Source organism: Prorops nasuta, unplaced genomic scaffold, assembly GCF_024137725.1.
Source record: "Prorops nasuta isolate Cenicafe-Biocafe unplaced genomic scaffold, Cenicafe_Pnas_1.2 PNAS00003, whole genome shotgun sequence".
Lineage (NCBI taxonomy): Eukaryota > Metazoa > Arthropoda > Insecta > Hymenoptera > Bethylidae > Prorops > Prorops nasuta.
The window spans coordinates 10,296,404-10,313,881 of record NW_027116800.1 but is presented as its reverse complement, the minus strand read 5'-3'; the positions used below and the strand labels follow the sequence as shown (position 1 = coordinate 10,313,881).

Sequence of the window (17,478 nt, the reverse complement as noted above, 5' to 3'; positions counted from 1 at the left end):
GGTTTTTGCCCTTTTGGAGGGCAGAATCGGAATTGGGGATGGGTATGGGCAAAGTTTGGCGCACAGTTTTTTGGTCGGAGTTAGCGAGAGATTCGCTACCGTGTAGTGTTCGTTTCACTCTTTGTTATACTCCTCGCATCGCGCAGCTCCGGGCCTCCGCTAGCCATCTCCTCGGCTGCTCAGCGACGACGAGGAATGCGCATACCGGAGAATCGCGGAACGTTTTGACGACCCCATAAAACCGAACCACCTTCCGACGCGCACTCCTGTTCATTTATTCTCCGCTCCTCTGCTCTTCTCTCCTACTGCTGGTCCTCCTTGTTCTTTTTTTTTTGCCCGCCTTAGATGCCTGGGCCCCTATCCTATTTGCCTGCCTCCGGCCACCACACTCTGCTATTGCCACAAGATACATCGGTTCGCGTCTCTTCTTCCACCCAATCGCAGCAGTCCGAGTTTCATTAGTGTCAAAACTGTTGGATTTTATACTGGTTTTATCGGTTCGTTGAATGATATTATTATACCTTCATCCGGCACTCCATTATCTCGGATGGGTTTTCTGAAAGGGAGAACGACGAGAGAGACGCGTGTTGTATCATCCAATGGATTTTCTTAACAAGCGTTGCAGATTTCCTTTGGTTCGGGACGGTAAAAATGACAAAATGATTTTTGGGTCATGGAAGGACGTGTGCACGCTCCTAATACGATTAGCCTAACAGCATTGAAAAAGGGAATAAAAGTATAGCGGAAGGCGGAATAGCTTTAAAGTCACTTTACGAGTTTCCCTTTCCGAGCAAGCACACCTGGCCGAAGGCCATCCACGTTCCGGAATCCTGAAAGTGCAGTAAAGCTGACCGAAAACAAGACGGAGATCCTTTTTGAAGGAGGAGCGCCTCCTCCTTCCCGGTCCATTCACGAATTCCCTTCTCAAACCGCCAGCTCATCCCAGACGGATCACGAAAAACTTTTCGACCCACATCGACCAGATCCTTCAAAGAAAAAAGGAAAATCCGCAAATTCATTTCAGATTTTTCCCGCGCAATATCCATCTGAAAAATTATTCTTCCTACGAAGCAATTCAATATAGATTTCAGTAATTGGAATTAATAGTTTCTACATTGACAGAGACAGAATCATTCACACGAATTTTGTCGGATAATGTCCTTTTCGATTATGAGAGACTGCGAGACTAAGGATTCTATCATCTTACTCTCCCTCTCTATTTTTGACCGTCCTTTAAACCTTTTAAAAACTCATTCCCCAGTCAGAATATTACGGTATTACAATCTCTCAACGAAGCACTTCGATTCTGATAATGGCGTTCGCGTTAAATTCACTAAAGTCGGCGGAGGCGTGAAAGGCTCGGGGTCCCCGCCGTCGGAAATCCTGGATCTTCGATCGAGTTGGGCAGACGATACATCCGGACGGGTGGCTATCGAGAAAGAGAGAGGTAGAGGTGGTAGAGGGGGGGGGGGGGGGGAGAGAAAGTCGGGGCAAAATCCCGGGTTGGGAGTCACCGGGATAGACTAGTAAAAGCCAGCAGCAGTCTCCTTCGGAGAGACAGAGAGGGAATTGAGAGAGGACCACCTGAGAAAAAGTAGAGATAGATGGAGGAGCTATAGGGGTGGTTCGAGGTACGACGGGGGGAGAGAGAGAGAGAGAGAGAGAGAGAGAGAGAAACCAGGGTTAGGGAGATAGAGAGAGGGAGGATAGTGAGGAAGGTAATAAAAGAGGACAGAAGGGCAGCGTATAGCAAGATCTGGAAAAGGAGAGAGAAAATCGGAGGAGAGTACAGAAGTGAGAAGCTGGGGGTGTAGGAGAAGAAGGTAGCGAGAGTGGAGAGGAAAGTTTACCGGAAAGATATCCGGGAAGTTGGCGAAGGATGACCCCCACCAAGGGAGGCCGTCAGGGGCAGAGGTAGCAGCGAGTGCAGCGACAACGACAGCAGCAGCAGCAGCAACAGCGGAACGGGCAAAAGGAAAACGTTGGGACGCGGCGCGGCGCGGCTACGCGAGGCTTGCGCGTCTGTCGTTGCCCCCCGTTTGCCCCCGGTTTGCCCGCGCTGTCGCGCGATCCGCTCGAGTCAAAGTGGAGGGGATCCCCCCACCGGATCGCAGCCCCCACCGCGTGTCCGTGCAGTGGGAGAGGAACGCGCCGAGTCGATTTGTCCCGCCCATCGGGCCAAGCCACGCCAGACTCGCCCCACCAGTTCGCCCTTTCGGGCAACCGAGGGGCAAACTGGTGGGGGTTAGCGCCTGCTCCGGAGTGGGGAGGCTGCCCGCCGGCCGTGGAGGGGCGGGGAGCGAGCAGTTCGGCAGCGCGACCCGACGTGGGCACTTCGCTGTCCGGCCTTTCCTTCATTAAAATATTATCCCGAGCGTCGAGAGGCCCCGGTTACCCTCCGCGTTCTGCCCAATGCACGCACCCCCCTGCCAAGGACCCTACATCTCCTTTCCGAAAAACGTCCTCTGGCCGGGAAACAAGCAGAACGTATAGTGATAGTGCCATCGGAAACTGCAGTTGTCCAAGCTTCTACACGGTGCCTGCCAAACCTGCAGATCTTACACAGTGCTGTCGTTTAAAAGGGTTCCTCGCTTTACGAGTGCTGTCCTCTCTCGAGCATCCAGGCCTGTCCTAACAGTTTTTATCCAGAGGTGACTGTTTTGCTCGCGCCCCAGTGACTTGGCCCTAACACTTCGAGACTCACGGGCCCATCGAGTTACTCCAAACTGCACCTGCCATAGGTGTCCTCGCGAAAAGTGTCTTTTCAACATTTCCACTGATCATTGTTATCACCCCCCCCCCCCCCTACCCCCTCTACTCCCCCAACAACAAACCATCTCTCATCTCTCTGTGCCCTACCCCAAGGTGTCTTCGTCTCTACTCTCGTACGTGTTCCTCTCAAGATTTTATCAACGTGACACCCCTACTGGGATTGGCGGGTGTGTGCCGAATAAAGTTCCTGATTTCTGGTGCTCTGGTGCGCAATATTGTAGACAATTGTGCTGTGTTATTATTTTTACGTGAGTCCCCGTTTTATCCCTTTTCAATTACACTCGCATACAGGACCCCCGCGTCGGAGGTTCAGTGATTCCAACGCGTGATATAACCAAGTGCTTTTCGGACAAGGCTCGGATGAAAAGTGAGATCGAGTGCATTGCTGCTGCTACCAAAAGGAACCTGGACTCTCGCAGGATATGAACCCAGGTACGTCAAGTACGGGTGATGATGAGACGTGGCCGGATATAGGCGGCGTCATAGGGACAGCCCCAGGAGACAAACCTTCCCAGATCTTCGATTCCAAGCAGTGCTCGCGAAATTCGAGGTTTCCCCACCCTCGCTAAAAAAGATTTCTGCCTGATCAGTGATCCTCGGGACTCGACTCGTTCCCAACCAGTGTTTTATCCAGATTTCCCGATTGCTCAGTGTGACAAGTGAAATCAAATCGTGAAACTGCCCCGATAGCTGTGCTACACACCCTTCGATAGGATATCTCACGTGCGATCGTTCCAAAGTCAGTGAAGCTCCTCGATTGTGATCTGTGATAGATTTAGCCTGTTTCCTTAGGATAGCTGTGTTCATAAGAGCATCTCCATCGATCATTCTCTCTGATTTCGCAATTGGCAATGTTTCTCCGTGGCCAATGTGTACTCCACATGTCAAACGTCACGACCAAACACTACCCGCTTAATCGGTGGAGTGGGGTGGGGTAGAGGAGGCAGAAAATGGGGAGAAGTTGAAAAATACAGTTCTCCGTGGAAAATTACCGTTCTCACGCTGTTGTTCGCCGGCGAAGTTCGCACCGTAACGCGGAATCGCCAGACGAGATAAACTCACACTCGTGATTCCCTGCCTCTCTCGGTTCTCCAAACACACACGTCCATCGGCACATCCAGCTTCGTTATTCCCTTCTACAACATTCTACATTCGACGTTTCTATGTTATCTTAGGATCCGTCTGTTATTTTTTTACACCAGTCTCGAGACTCCTGTCGATCAATCGATCCCGAAACACCCGGTGAACCTCTTCGAGAAATCCTTCCTCGACTCGAAAAAGGGGCTCTCACCGCTTCTTATCGAACCGCTGCAACTTTTCTTCGTTATTCAATGAAAATTTCAATCAGCTTTTCATTACGTTTCCGGTGGAACTTTGTCTTTGTACTCCGGGGGAGATTCTTAGAAAAAACTATCCTTCACTCACTATTGCCCTTATTCAATGATAAATATTCAAAAACATTAATGTTCTTATATTTTCATTTATCGTTTGTCGGAATAAATAACAGTCTCGTGCTTTTTAAATTTTCGAAGAATCCTTGATCTTTCAAATCTTATGAGTTTCTGAGAACACGAAGCTCAACTTAGAGAAAGAATGCATTCTGCCCTTTGCAAAGATTTTCTGGAAAATTGAGATAATCATAGAAAAGAGTTTTATGTATATAAAAATTGTTGGAATTTATTTTTTAATATGCAGTCATTTATCTTGACGAAAAAGATTGTGAAACTATCGGTGTATCGTTGCCTTTTTACATCAGATGAGTCTCTGAGAAAGCATTTCTCAATTGCAAGAAATAACTCATATTGCCCTTTGCGAAGTTTACTCGTAAGTCGAGAGAATCGTACGACGTTCTTCATCGCTGTTACGAGAGTTTGTTTACATTTTAATGCGTCGTTCGACTTGATGAATAACAACAGCCTCGTGCTTGTTAAATTTTCGGCGAATCCTTATCCTCCCGCATCTGATGAAATTATAAAAAACATTCTTCAGTTTGAGGAAAGAACACTGGCATTGCCCTTTGCAAAGTTTTCCCGAGAACTCGACAAAGCTTTACAAAAATATTTCATCAACGTTGATAAAATTGGTTTACATTTGAATGTGTCATTTATTTTCATTAATAATAAAATCCTTGGATTGCTCAAGTTTTCGGTGAATCCTTCGAGGAGGTAGGAAGAAGTGTTTTTAAGAATGTTGGAGTTGTTCTGTGAGGCAAATCTAGATCCCGCGTGACCGATGTTGAGAAATGCGGAGGGCAGCACGTGCCCATGGAGTTCGCGGCACGTTTTCAGGGAGGCTCGCCAGGTCCCGGGAGGTTCGTGCGTGCAGCTGTGTATCCGGAGCGCGATGGAAACGCGTGCGACACGCCAGATTTCGATTCCCCGGCAGATAAGGGAACCGGTATTAGAGAGCCGGTAGAGTGCAGGCCCGAGCCGAGTGATGCACTGATTTAGATATCCTTTTGTTTACCAACAGCGTGAACCCTCCTATAGGATTCCAATCTGAAATTTCCGGAATGCGGATCGACGAATAACCATTATATCCCTCTTTGATCAACAACCCCCACTCGATACCCTCTCGGAATCTCTTTCATTTTCCACTCGAGCTTCGCTTTGATTTTCAAATCCGAAGATTCTTTTCTGCCAGCCTAGCGCAGGAAGAATGCACCTATATGTATAGTGACGGTGTCCAGTGAGACAGCTTTGAAAAAGTAGAAAATCGTTTTGTTACCATATATATATATACATATATAGAACATTGAGTGGAAGTTGAAATTGTGATTTCGTAGAAAAAGTAAACTATAGGTGAGGGGCTAGAGATAAAAAGGGGAGCAGTAGAATCGACTAAAATTTCGAACGAAAAGGATTGAATGAGAGAGAGAGGGGGGGGGGGGATAGGGGGGCAACAGGGAAATAGGAGAGAGGCAGTGCGGATTTTGCGATGAGTCTCCAAGTGGCAGTGATTCGTGCATTGAAGTCTCTTGAAAAGGGTTTTCAAGAGGGATTAAACAACACCCTTCGCGCTCCACGATTTATTCCACGGGATGAGGGAACGATCCCTCGGGTCTAATTAATCGCGATTAGTACCAACAACTTGGCTACTTTCCAGCTTTGCTCTTCGAGCCTGCTCGACGATTAATTAAGCTCCCCGCTTTATCCATTTTATACTGGTTCCACTTGATCCTTACAAAAATTACACTTTTCTCCTAATACGTATTAAATTGCCTCTTTTTACACTTGTATTTCACCCACCCTCCTCGTAATTTTAATTTATTTAGTCGCACTGATTGAAGGAAAGTAAGCGTATATATATATATATATATATAGAAGGCGTATAATCGTGCATTGTTGATCACAGTTGATTTTCGATCGTTCCGTTAATTTTGTTGGGGCTGGCAGTTGGCGTTATGTCGCTGATTATTCGCCGTCTATCGCGTACGTAGTCGCAATTTATTGGACGTAACGAAGGAACATTCCCTTCGGGGCCGCGAGAGAATCGTGATCGCTGCCACGGTGTTCAATTAGAATCGTAAATTGTAAAAGATCACCTTGGAGCTTACAAATTGCCCGCTGCATACCGTCCTGATGCGACATGCAAGCGTGACATTTCTTCCGAGCGTTATTTCCTACCATTTTTTATTTCAATCTTTTCCGTCCAAGGAGCGAGCGAGCATCGATTAATCCCAATCTTACACGAATCACCACAATTTTCACCCTTTTCCATTCCACACATCAGCAACCTCCTCCTCTTTCCTCGAAGAGACTGCCGCAAAAATCTAAGTTTTATCGTTAAACGCGTAGCTAAACAGCGAGTAAACACGCCTCGTTTGAGAAATGAAAAACCTGCTGGAATTCTTCCAAGAAATTGGCCGTTAAATACCGCTATACCAAATTAAAGAAGGAGAAAAACAGGAAGCTACCCTATTCAAGCGCCATAAGGAGGCCTCGATTGAAAAATGAGAAAGAAACTCGCCGGAATTTTCCCGAGGAGCTTAGCGTTCTTAGCCAAGTGGAAAAATCACTGTTTTGCGGCGTTTCGTTTTGTTGGAAAATTTGTTGTCGCGTAGGATAGGGAACAGCTGGATACTCTCTTAATTAGCGTCTTGCGAAATAAAATCGTCGAGCTGTGGCGGCAGCAGCAGCAGGATGGAAAACTTAGCGGAGCCTAATTAGTTGGTCTGACGAGATGACTATGGCACGGTCAGTTCCTTACCGGTCTCCATTAATTAGCCCTGAGCGTCCTATTATTCCAACCCCCCCCCCCCCCCCCCCCCCTCTCTCCCTCCCTACCTCCACGCGTTCGAGCAAACAAATTGCACTCGCGAGGGAAAAATCTCTACCCACCGCGCAGAATAACCTAACGCGCGTTATATGGAGGAGAGAGAATTGAGCTTCAGAAAATGTGGCGAAATATTTGGCATTCCTGCAATATATATATATATATATATGTATATATATGTTTACTTTCCTCGAGACTGTTAAAACTACGGTCTTCGCGCCTATATATGCGTCTGTCCCGGCTTTTATTCACTGCCTTCGCGTCACCGCGCGATCGTATCTTCCATTACACCAATCTGCGGGCACACTCCGTTTTATGCCAGGACTAAATTAATGCGGTCCTATAAAAAACTAGCGACTAATGTATACGTGCACGTACCTAACAGCGCTCGCTTATTTGCATACAGAACTATAATCAGTTGTAGTGCAAGTTCAACTGGCGCGCAACCACCTCGTTCCATCTACGATCCGAGTGACCGGAATTCGTTTTATACTCCGCTTTATTAATCCCTCAATCATATCGTCCAATCATCGACTTTTAATCGATCGTATATACCCTCTTTAAACTGGCCTCTCTCTCTCTCTCTCTCTCTCTCTCTCTCTGGCTCGTTTATTTATTTATACAAGAGTCCACGGATAGATAGGAATTTCCAGTGGTCGTTTGTTTTGCCGATCGATCGGTAAAATCTCGCAGTTTGATAAATACTCCGAATCATCTTTGACGTACTCCTTGGAGATTTGCGAGTCTCCGGATGCGCGTGCAAACTGGTTTGCGAGGTAGCTGTCGAGCGACGATTATGGCTGCGTGGTAGCTTTGGCTCATTTGGCGGCCAAACCCTGTCTAGTTTTTCGACGCATCCGACGGTCACCCATCGTGCGTTCAAATCACCGAAACGACCCGAGGAATTCACGGATTTTCCGTCATCGGAACACCCTTTCGCGTAGCTTCAATTCCGAAGAGTGTGTATGTGTAACACCCGGATGACCCCATTCACTCCAATTATTCGACAAACAGCAACGACCAATAGACCAGCTGCAACACCTCCATGCGCAATTTTCCTAATGACGTCACGGAGAAGAAAATAAGGGGGGAAAATCAATAATTGGAATCGCAATAATTTTCGGCCGTAACGGCGAAACCTGGAAAATCCCAGAAAATCCCTCGAGGGAGTCTCCGAGTCGTGAAGAATTCAACGAGCGAGGAAACGAAACGCGAGTACATGGAGAATATAAATTATAGTTCATTGTGCAAGAACAAATTGGCTTCTCTCCTAGATCAACTCGCTTTTTTTCACCAGTGGATTTAAGCAATAATTTATCACTATACGCGCGCCGCTCGAGTCATTAATGGAATTTCATGGATTCGCGAGTCTCGTAAATTATCATAGCCAATCGATCGATCCAAGCTTCCATATTTTCCATAATTTCCGGTTATATATGGAAGCTCCATTAGAAAATTAATCTCGGGGGAAGAATCAGCGATGGTTGATTGTAGTACAAACAGTGGTATATATATATATATGTATATGTAGAAACGATTGGAAATAATAATGGAATGGAAAGTAAAAATTCTTAATTGTTTCTGCCTTTCCGTGTCGATGTTTTAAAATTTAAATGAGATATCTCGGAGCAGGGTGATTTGTGAATTCCTTCAGTGCGGTTTTTAGGTGTCAGGAGGAGTCAGGCTGGAATGCAAAATATTTGGCGCTCCGATGAAAAAGGACACGCTAATCCGAGGACACAGGCCGATCGTAAAATTTTATATTGCCGATTAAGCGCCCGTATAATATATGACTGCAGCCAGCTGCAGTTTCTAATAATCTAATCGCTATATAGCTAGACGCATAAATTTACCCTCACCAGAAATATACTCTTGGCTGTCACGACGACCACGACAATTACGAGTAACTCTTCGAATTGCATTCTCCAATTTAAGACACCTCCATTGGCCCCTCCTTTCTCCGATCAATTAAATATTATCCACTGTTGGATCTCTCGCTTTTTGGCACCGGTCTCTCTCAAACATTTCACTCTTTAACCATCGAGGCCCGTAACGCGTTAAGACTTTTCCCATTTTTATATATTTATTCTAAAAATTTGATTCGATTCTTCCATACGTCACATATATATAGTCAATTATATGCCATCAATTCTTGTACTAATTATTGATGAACTTTCAGTTCCGAGACTTTTAATCGAGTCTCACTGTAGACCTTACAGAGACAAACTCGAGGCTTTCATTATTGGAAAGATAATTAATAGTTGATGGATTCTCAGCCTGGAGACTTTTAATCAAGCCCCGAGATATTATTGAAAACTAATTGTCACGAATTTAACCGACACGAAGGGTTTCATCTCTTTATTAAGAATTCTTCTTTCGTGCTTCGCTTCCAGCTGAACTTCTGCTTTCACGATCCAGCCTAATTTCGTATTCATAAAGCCACGAGGAATTTCTCTCTTACGGCGGATTTGCATGAGACTCGTAGAAATAAACGCAATTGAACTAATGGCACGAGTTATCTCGCGTGGTTATAGACCGATCATTAGTGTTCCGCGCCTTATTATTATTGTAGAATGATCCTCTCGCAATGGATTCGCTGACATTTTTCAAGCGTTTCGCCAAATTCAACGTCTGATTGATCGAATATTTTGATTCTCGGAGCACGCGAGCATGCTTTTTATTCAAATCAGCATTGGGCCCTTTTCTCCGGGGCCCGCTCGAATTTCCCTCACAATGGGAACGTGCGATTTATGTCTGTGCATACAGATTCATCGTTTATTGTCATTGTCATTATAATAATCCGTTGACATCCCTCCTATATATATATATGTATACGTGGTGGTGGACTCGAATTACATAATCTCTGCCTAATCTCTACCTATACTATATATATAGTATACTAGAAAAAAGGGACGAAAAGAAAAAATGCAGAAAGTTTGACGATCGTCAGCCATTAATCCGAGTGGCTTTGAATTTATGATTTTTTCTCGAGCTCATTGGCCAAAGTCCATAAATTAATTGATTGTTAAAGGAGAGAAAGAGAGACGATAGTCGTGGGCTCGGTAATAAATGGCCTAATAATCATGACAAAACGAAACTGTATCCGAGATAGGGTTGCGGGCAGAAATAAAAGATGCACAAATTAATTACTCGTAACGGCACTCCTAACGAGCTTCCTTTATCCAGCAGCGAGCAGTTCCGCGAACCGTATTCATTTGATTAATATAAATCAGTCGTGCAATCGCTAATGGCGGACGGCAGATGTATAAGAACGGGTATTAAATTGCGCTTAGTATTCTGCGTTTTCTACGCTTTACAATGATTACACACTTATCTTTGGTTCATCCTTCTACCCCCCCCCCCCCCTCTCCCTTAATCCTTTCTCTCTCTCTCTCTCTCTCGATCATCACTCCTAAACTCACAAATTACCGAAATCCAACGTGAAAGATGTTCGCTCCCATTAAGATCAATCTTCGACGACCTGGATAATCTGGTAAAAATCAAAAAGATCGACGAACGATATTAACAAAGATAACTGGGACTGTGTAATAGGTGTGGTTGAAAAAATGCAGCAGCGATTAAGAGCAAGAGCGTACATATAGCTACTGCTAATATAATAATCGTGATAAAGGCAATACGCTTTATCGTAGTTGTCGCTAATTATCGATTGGTGGACTCGAACGTATTTATAATTTATAAACATACGTATGCAGAGCGTAGAAAGTGACGAGGAAAGGTCGTGGAAAGTCGTCGTTGGTTTTGATCCGAGCCTCACCGGTGGTCCCGTTAAAAAACCTCTCGAGGGCGAATCGTTTATGTTAAGTCCGATGGTTATAACGCACCGAATCCATATATACATACATATATATATATATGGTATACGCGGCGCGGTGTACATACGAGCGTAAGTCAAACCCAGTCAAAGTTTGTCAGTCCGGAGACGCCGCGCGTGAAATTCTCTGTCGGTTCTTGCGCCGATCACGTTAGATTCCTATAGTCACCTGTCAACCGTAGAAACCATTGTTATATATCCATATCGGTAACAGGAATCACCCTCCTCCTGATTAAACCTTGGAAAAATGGAAAGAAAAAAAAACTGCACAGTTATAAGAATTTGGTCGTACAGTATTTTTAGGCTCGAGTCTCTCGCAGAATCTTTCACGAGGCTGCCTTAAAAAGCTGATTGGCCATTATTCGAAGCTCCATTTTTTTCTCCTGTATTTTCTCCTTCTTGGGAATGGTGGCGGGGAGGGGGAAAGGATTCGAGGAAGACAATGTAGAGAGCGGAAGGTGTTTATTTTATTCGATAATTACGGGAAGGGGTCGGGCAATTTTTGGGGGCCCCGGCCAACGATCATTAGCGGCTTAATTATAACTCTGCGATTATTCCCGGCTCTCTTCTTGTGCTCGGTAGTTTCAGAGAAAAGAGCCAAGTTGGGGGAGGGGGAGAGGGCCTATAAAGGGTATCCTTGGTCGGGTCGTCGTAAAAACGCACTTTGTAGCCTCCTTAAATCCTGATAATTCCACGCCTTCCACCCGCTGATCCTTTTTTCTCTCCTTCGCCTTGTCCATCTTTCTCTCTCTCTCGTACTCCCCCCCCCTCCCTCCCTCAAGCTCTTTTGATCTTACGAAATACCTCGGCCATTGCGCAAACTTCGATCTACAATTCGAACGATCCACATCTCCCCTCTCCCACGCGGCATAAATCAACGTCATCCTCTTGCCAAGCACTTATTAATTAGTGATTTCTATTTATTTATCCTGCTAGCGATAAATCAGTCCCGTCGCTTCAGCGGAATTATCATAACTCGCGAGTACCGTGCGACACAATCAATCCACCTCCTCCTCCTCCTCCTCCTCTTTCACCACCCCATCAACTCGAGCCTCCCGCATCCGAGCGAAACCTTCCTTTGCAACCTCTCTCTTCCTCTCTCTCTCTGTAGCGCGTGCAAGAGGAAACAGAAAACACCCAAGATAACGCAACGACGCATCATATTCCGTGAAGCGAGATTACAAAAATTTCTTCCATTTTTTCCTTCAAGAATTTTAACAGAAATTTATTCCCACGCTGCGATCGCTCCGTGTTACGAGGACAAAATAATTGTAGTTTAGCGTGAAATTGCTGTTAAAAGCGAGCGATAATTTTTTTTAACGTCCGACGACTCGATTGCCACGAAATCGAGCCGTGGTGTCAAATAAGAGCTGCTTGATTTGATTAGTCATGGTCGTTTCTTACGTAATACTAAATAATAGCCTGATAACAAAGCATTTTAGATTCACTCGTAGCCGAATCTTAGAGTTTTATTAGTCAAGTTTTGCCGAGAGGAAAAACGTCCATGGATGAAGAGGAGTGAGCAAGAATTGGCAACAGGGAGCTGTAGCAAATTTCGGTGTGTATCGCGTGTGAACGCTGCTTAATCTAGTTCGATCGAGATAAGGGAAGAACGTGCCAAACGAAATAAAAAAAAAATAGAAAAAAAATGAGCCTGTGTAATCCCCGTGGAAAAGTCGTACTCGCTGAATTTGCTTGGGAGTTTATAAGCCGCAGTTATTACGCCTCGGGTTTTCCGGGTTCAACCGGTTCTATCGCGCAGCCCTTTGTTGCGTTATTAGCCGGCCATTGTGGGCCCAATATCCGCGATACGGTAGCCTCCAACCTAAAAAGACTATCACCGGAAGGCCAGAAAAATACCTCTCGAGTCTAATCGAAATCGAGAAGCTCCAATGCTATCTTTTGGATTTGTCAGGATATTCCCAATTCTATGAGCCACTAACGAGTCAACAATCCTCATTTTCCACTCTGCCTGATTAAAAATTCTCCATGGCCGTAAATCAAAAAGAATTAAAAAAAGAAAGGAACGTCGAGTCCCAAAATTCTATCCAATCGCAGACACACACACGTGCAATATTCCAGCGTTGGCTATTCTCGTTTATTTTTCCTCTGCTCGACTGATAATAAATACTATAAATATATAACAATTAAAACTGACGCACATGCAACCCGTACTAAAATCCAGAAGTGTGACTCATTCGAGATATACATCGTGGAAGAACGCGTATTACGGGTATCGATGAGTTTTCCTTGTTTAACAAAATAGAATATTGATTGGTACAAGTGGCAAAGTACGAAATTAGTTGAAGGGACGCGATCACTGGCGTACGTACACAGTATAAAGAATATTTTTACGTTTGGTTGTTGCAGGATCTTAATAACGAATGCGGTAGCACATCCAGCATCGTCGCGATGAATTAATCTTAACGAATCAACCGATTTGAATGTCGCCCCAGCCCTGCCAGCCGCACAAAGCTCCTTTTCTCTCGGTAGTCTCTTGTTTCGCTCGTTTTACCTCGAACACCCACAGTAATAATTTTTTACTCATCTCTCTCTCTCTCTCTCTCTCTTTCTTCTGCAATTCTGCGTGTCTCTCAACCTCCATCCTTTTCCTTATATTCTTGCTCTCCATCTTCCTCGTTATCATCATTTACATTTACCCACCTCCTCTTCGAGCGTTATCTTAACCCCCCCCCCCCTTCCCTCCCCCCCTCTCCTCTCTTTGTCTCCTCCCACTACCTTCTTATTTCACGCGTTAATCTTTGGTCCGCTCATCCACAGATTTTAATCTCTCATAATCCCCGTGGCAGAGATCCGCGGCCACCGATTCCCATAACAATGGGCCCTGATTGCGGATTAGGGATTAGGAGACAAAGGCAGATGCGAGCCCCGCTGGCACGTAAAACGAACCAGAATGGCCCACCTTCGATCACACTCGCACCAACGACGACGCGCCACGGTCTGCTGCTTTGCTCTCTGTTCTCTCATGAGAAATTAATTATTGCCTCGGGCTCCCCGCTCCGCCGCCCGCCATCCGCCGCTGCCACCACTAATAAAAAAGATTCACATCATTGGAATCTAGCGCCTTAATCCTCGCAGTATATAAAATTGTATCGATATGGGGGCCCGAGAGATCATCGGGTGGAAGCGAGATATTGAAAATTGCCAACTGCGTAAGAGGGATAGAAACGTTATAGCTGCGAAGATATTGAAAAAATATGAATGATCGTCGTGCGGAGGAGGTTGCGAAGCGCGAGCATCGCGGCGGAGGTCACGCTCCGCTGGCGTTTGCCTGCAGATGAGATGGCAGATAAGATTTGTCCAAGTTGTAGATAGCCATTGGCCCTTCCGCTTCTCCTCGGGCACAACTGGTCTGCCACGGTTGTTCCAAATCCATCCGTACACCCTTTGCTCCCCTCCGGCGAAAATCCTGATTTTCTTCCGATTCGCGCCACGTTATATATATATAGACAAGAGCAGTGCTGCAAGAGCCTCGACATTACGCAATGCCTCGCCTCTTATCGCTCATTTGCACACCAACTCCCTTTTCGCCAAACTAATTATGCTTGATTGCTATTCTCTCGTAATTTTGCAATCGTCATCCACTCGGATATATACACGTGTATAGACACTCGTGATATTCGAATCGAGCGTTATTGGATTTTCCAACGATGGGAAAATCTTGTTATTTTTGTTTATATTATATTAGCGTTGATGAAGGATATTAGAATCGATGAGTGCATGGTTGCAGGTTTTTTTGAGGAATCATTTTGACGAGTGTGGAGCGCGTGGTCCGTTGACGGCACGACCTTTGCTACGTTCGAGCAACATGTCGCAGCAATCTGGCATCACGCGCCAAATATGCAAGGTGTGGCAGAACTGGCGGAGAGGTAAAGCGAGGCGAGTGCTGGCTGGCAGCAAGCGGCGCCCACACCGAATTCGAACGCCATCGAGTCACCGAGGGTCACGCATCGTGTGCCCCGCAAGGTTGAGAACCTGCCACGATCGTCCGACAGAAAAGGATCCTCTGCACGCGGCACGAGTATAATGATCCTCCTCGGCCGGCCGTTTCTTATTGCATCGCCAAAGAAAAATCTTCTCTAATCGAAGAAATTACAAGACACCGAGGAGAAGGTTCGCCAGTGAGCACTTGGCAGCTTTGGCACTTTCGTCGACAGTATACACGCCGCGGTTTTTTTTTCTTACGCTAATTCATTCCTTTTTTTTTCTCCCTCATTGAGCGAGTCAAACGCGATGCGAATATAGGCAATAGTTTCCGCGACTGACGATGACGCTTTCGAATTTCTCCTTGCGCTAATTTGACTTTCACGAGCGCCGGTCATCGCTAGCGAGAGCACTGCTAAAAATCGTACAGTCACACGCGAGACAACTGATGAGAAAATTAGTATGACACGTTGATTGCTTCTCAGTCTCGTTCCTTAAATGGGCGACTCCAATTTTTCTCCGTGTCACACACACCACGCGTTCCTATACGTTTCCGTTAAGCTGCTCGAGCGATTCGAACCGAGGATCGAGTTGGTCCTGTGAATTCTTTCGGACAATTTTTTGGTAGAATCGCGAATAAAATTTGTCATGGGTAAAGGTTGCCGATGTTGGGCTAGTTATTTAATTTGTGGAAAATGGAGAACCAGGAATAATTTGTTATAAGAAGAATAATTTATGTAATATTTATATCTGCTTTAGGGTTGAGTTTTATTTAATACCATGTGCTACGTTTTAGCACTGGATCATCCTTTCTTGCTTCACTTATTCACATGTCAAATAAAACTTAGCAAATTTGATTTGATTTTATTAGTTATTTTCTCCTCGCACTTTTAATGACTGCTTTATAAAGCGGCCGTGTAATGTGATAGCAGCTTTATGAATTATTCGTTTATTTCGAGAATCTGATGAACCAAGTTTTAAACTTCTTGTTGCAGAACGTAATATGGCAATATCCAATTTAAGCAACTTGTTTCTTATAAAAATGTAAAATTAATAACAAAAAAAACATTTTAAATTTTGATTGATAAATGTATGACAGTTTTTACATTCCAATAGATTTGTTTTTGAATTAACAATCATAAAAATTTTATTATACTTTTTTCAAAGTAGTAGGGCTCCTTATCCACTATTTATTCAAAAATATAACTATTTGAAAAAAAAAATATGCTCATTTGTAATAACTAAAAAATGCTTAACGAAACAATTGAATCAGTAGACTATTCTATTTATACATTATACATTTCTACCGTTTAAAGTTACAAATAATTTATATCGGAAAAGTTACATTATTGGTCCAATTAAAGAAACCTCCCAACTTAAGGTACCTTTTACAATAAATAGACCATAACAGTAACAAAATTATTTAAGATTAATTATATAAAAAAATTTTATCCATTATTGTAACAAAAAAAATTGTTCCAAGTGCACAGTTTCTACTGAAAAACTGCTTATACCACGCGATCCAATAATTACGAAGCTGCATGTCGAATTAAAAGAAAAACTTATTTATTTTCTTCATTAGAATAATTAATATTAAAATGAAGAAAGTGCAAGGATGATAGGAATTCGTCTGTATGATCGGGATTGAAGGCAGGTTAAAGGTTGGATCGAAGGAGAGTGATCCTTAAGGAGATGGTGGCTGGCATTCGTTGCTGCATCGTTGCGAGGAGAGGAAAGAAGGCGTGTCGAGCGAAGTTCCCCGTATTGCGCGTGTCACATTGGTCGTTACAAGGCACGTAGCTACGGTGTTCCCGGCCCCGATCGCTGCTGAACAGGTGCAATTTTTCCTCCGCCGACGAGTGCCGTAATTGTTCTTTACCGCGAAACATTGTCCAACTGTAAATTTCAATCCCACGCGTCTCCTCGCGAGCGAACGTGACGAGACGATAAAATCTGTTGGCGGACATACATTCGCCAATGATTAGACGCCCAACTAAATCAATCTATATTTAACTCGGCGTATATACCCGTAGCCTCTTTCTTTCCATCCACTCCATTTGTCCAATCAAACGATTTATCATACTCCTACCATCCATCTCTCTTCCATCTTCGATTAACGCCTTTTTTCATATCCAAATGAATCGTTGCGAAATTTATCGCGGACTCGCGCGTTAATTGCGAGAGCGATCGAGCCAAATTTTCAGCCGATATATATATATATATATATATATATATATATATAGTGGACGGTCGGGTGACAAACGTTCGCATATATAGCAAGGTCCAATTAATCGCGGTCGCAGCACCGGCAATTAACGAGGTGGTACCCTGTCCCCCCCCCCCCCTCCCCATCCAATGGAAACCCGATCGTACCACGGGAATCACCGAACATGAGTTCCCCGACCAGTTTCGGTGCTGTAATCGCTAATCTACAAGAACCCCGGCCGAAGGTTAATCCTCGCTTGCCCACTTTCATCTCCTCGCGCGAATCCTTTAAAATTGCTCCTTCAATTATCCGCAAAAAGCTATATATCGTCCCGTTAAAATCCCGCTGAACAAAACGTTGCCAAATGAGAAGAATTGAGAAATGAGGCGTGTAGCGATATTATTTGGCAATATTTTTTAATATACCTCTACTTTTTTCTCTCTTCGGT

General features: G+C 44.6%; 1 protein-coding gene across 7 annotated transcripts in view; it reads left to right on the top strand.

The window, feature by feature from the left end:
* zfh2 (Zn finger homeodomain 2) overlaps positions 1-17,478 on the top strand; it is a 180,238-nt gene that overhangs the window by 77,523 nt on the left and 85,237 nt on the right. Inside the window, exon 1 of one of the 7 annotated variants that reach the window (XM_066725020.1) lies at positions 2,268-3,204. The exons of the other annotated variants lie outside the window; for them this stretch is intronic. The gene's annotated coding sequence lies outside the window, so the exon portion shown is untranslated. Of the gene's footprint in view, positions 1-2,267; positions 3,205-17,478 lie in introns of those variants that run through there. 7 annotated transcript variants of the gene reach the window in all.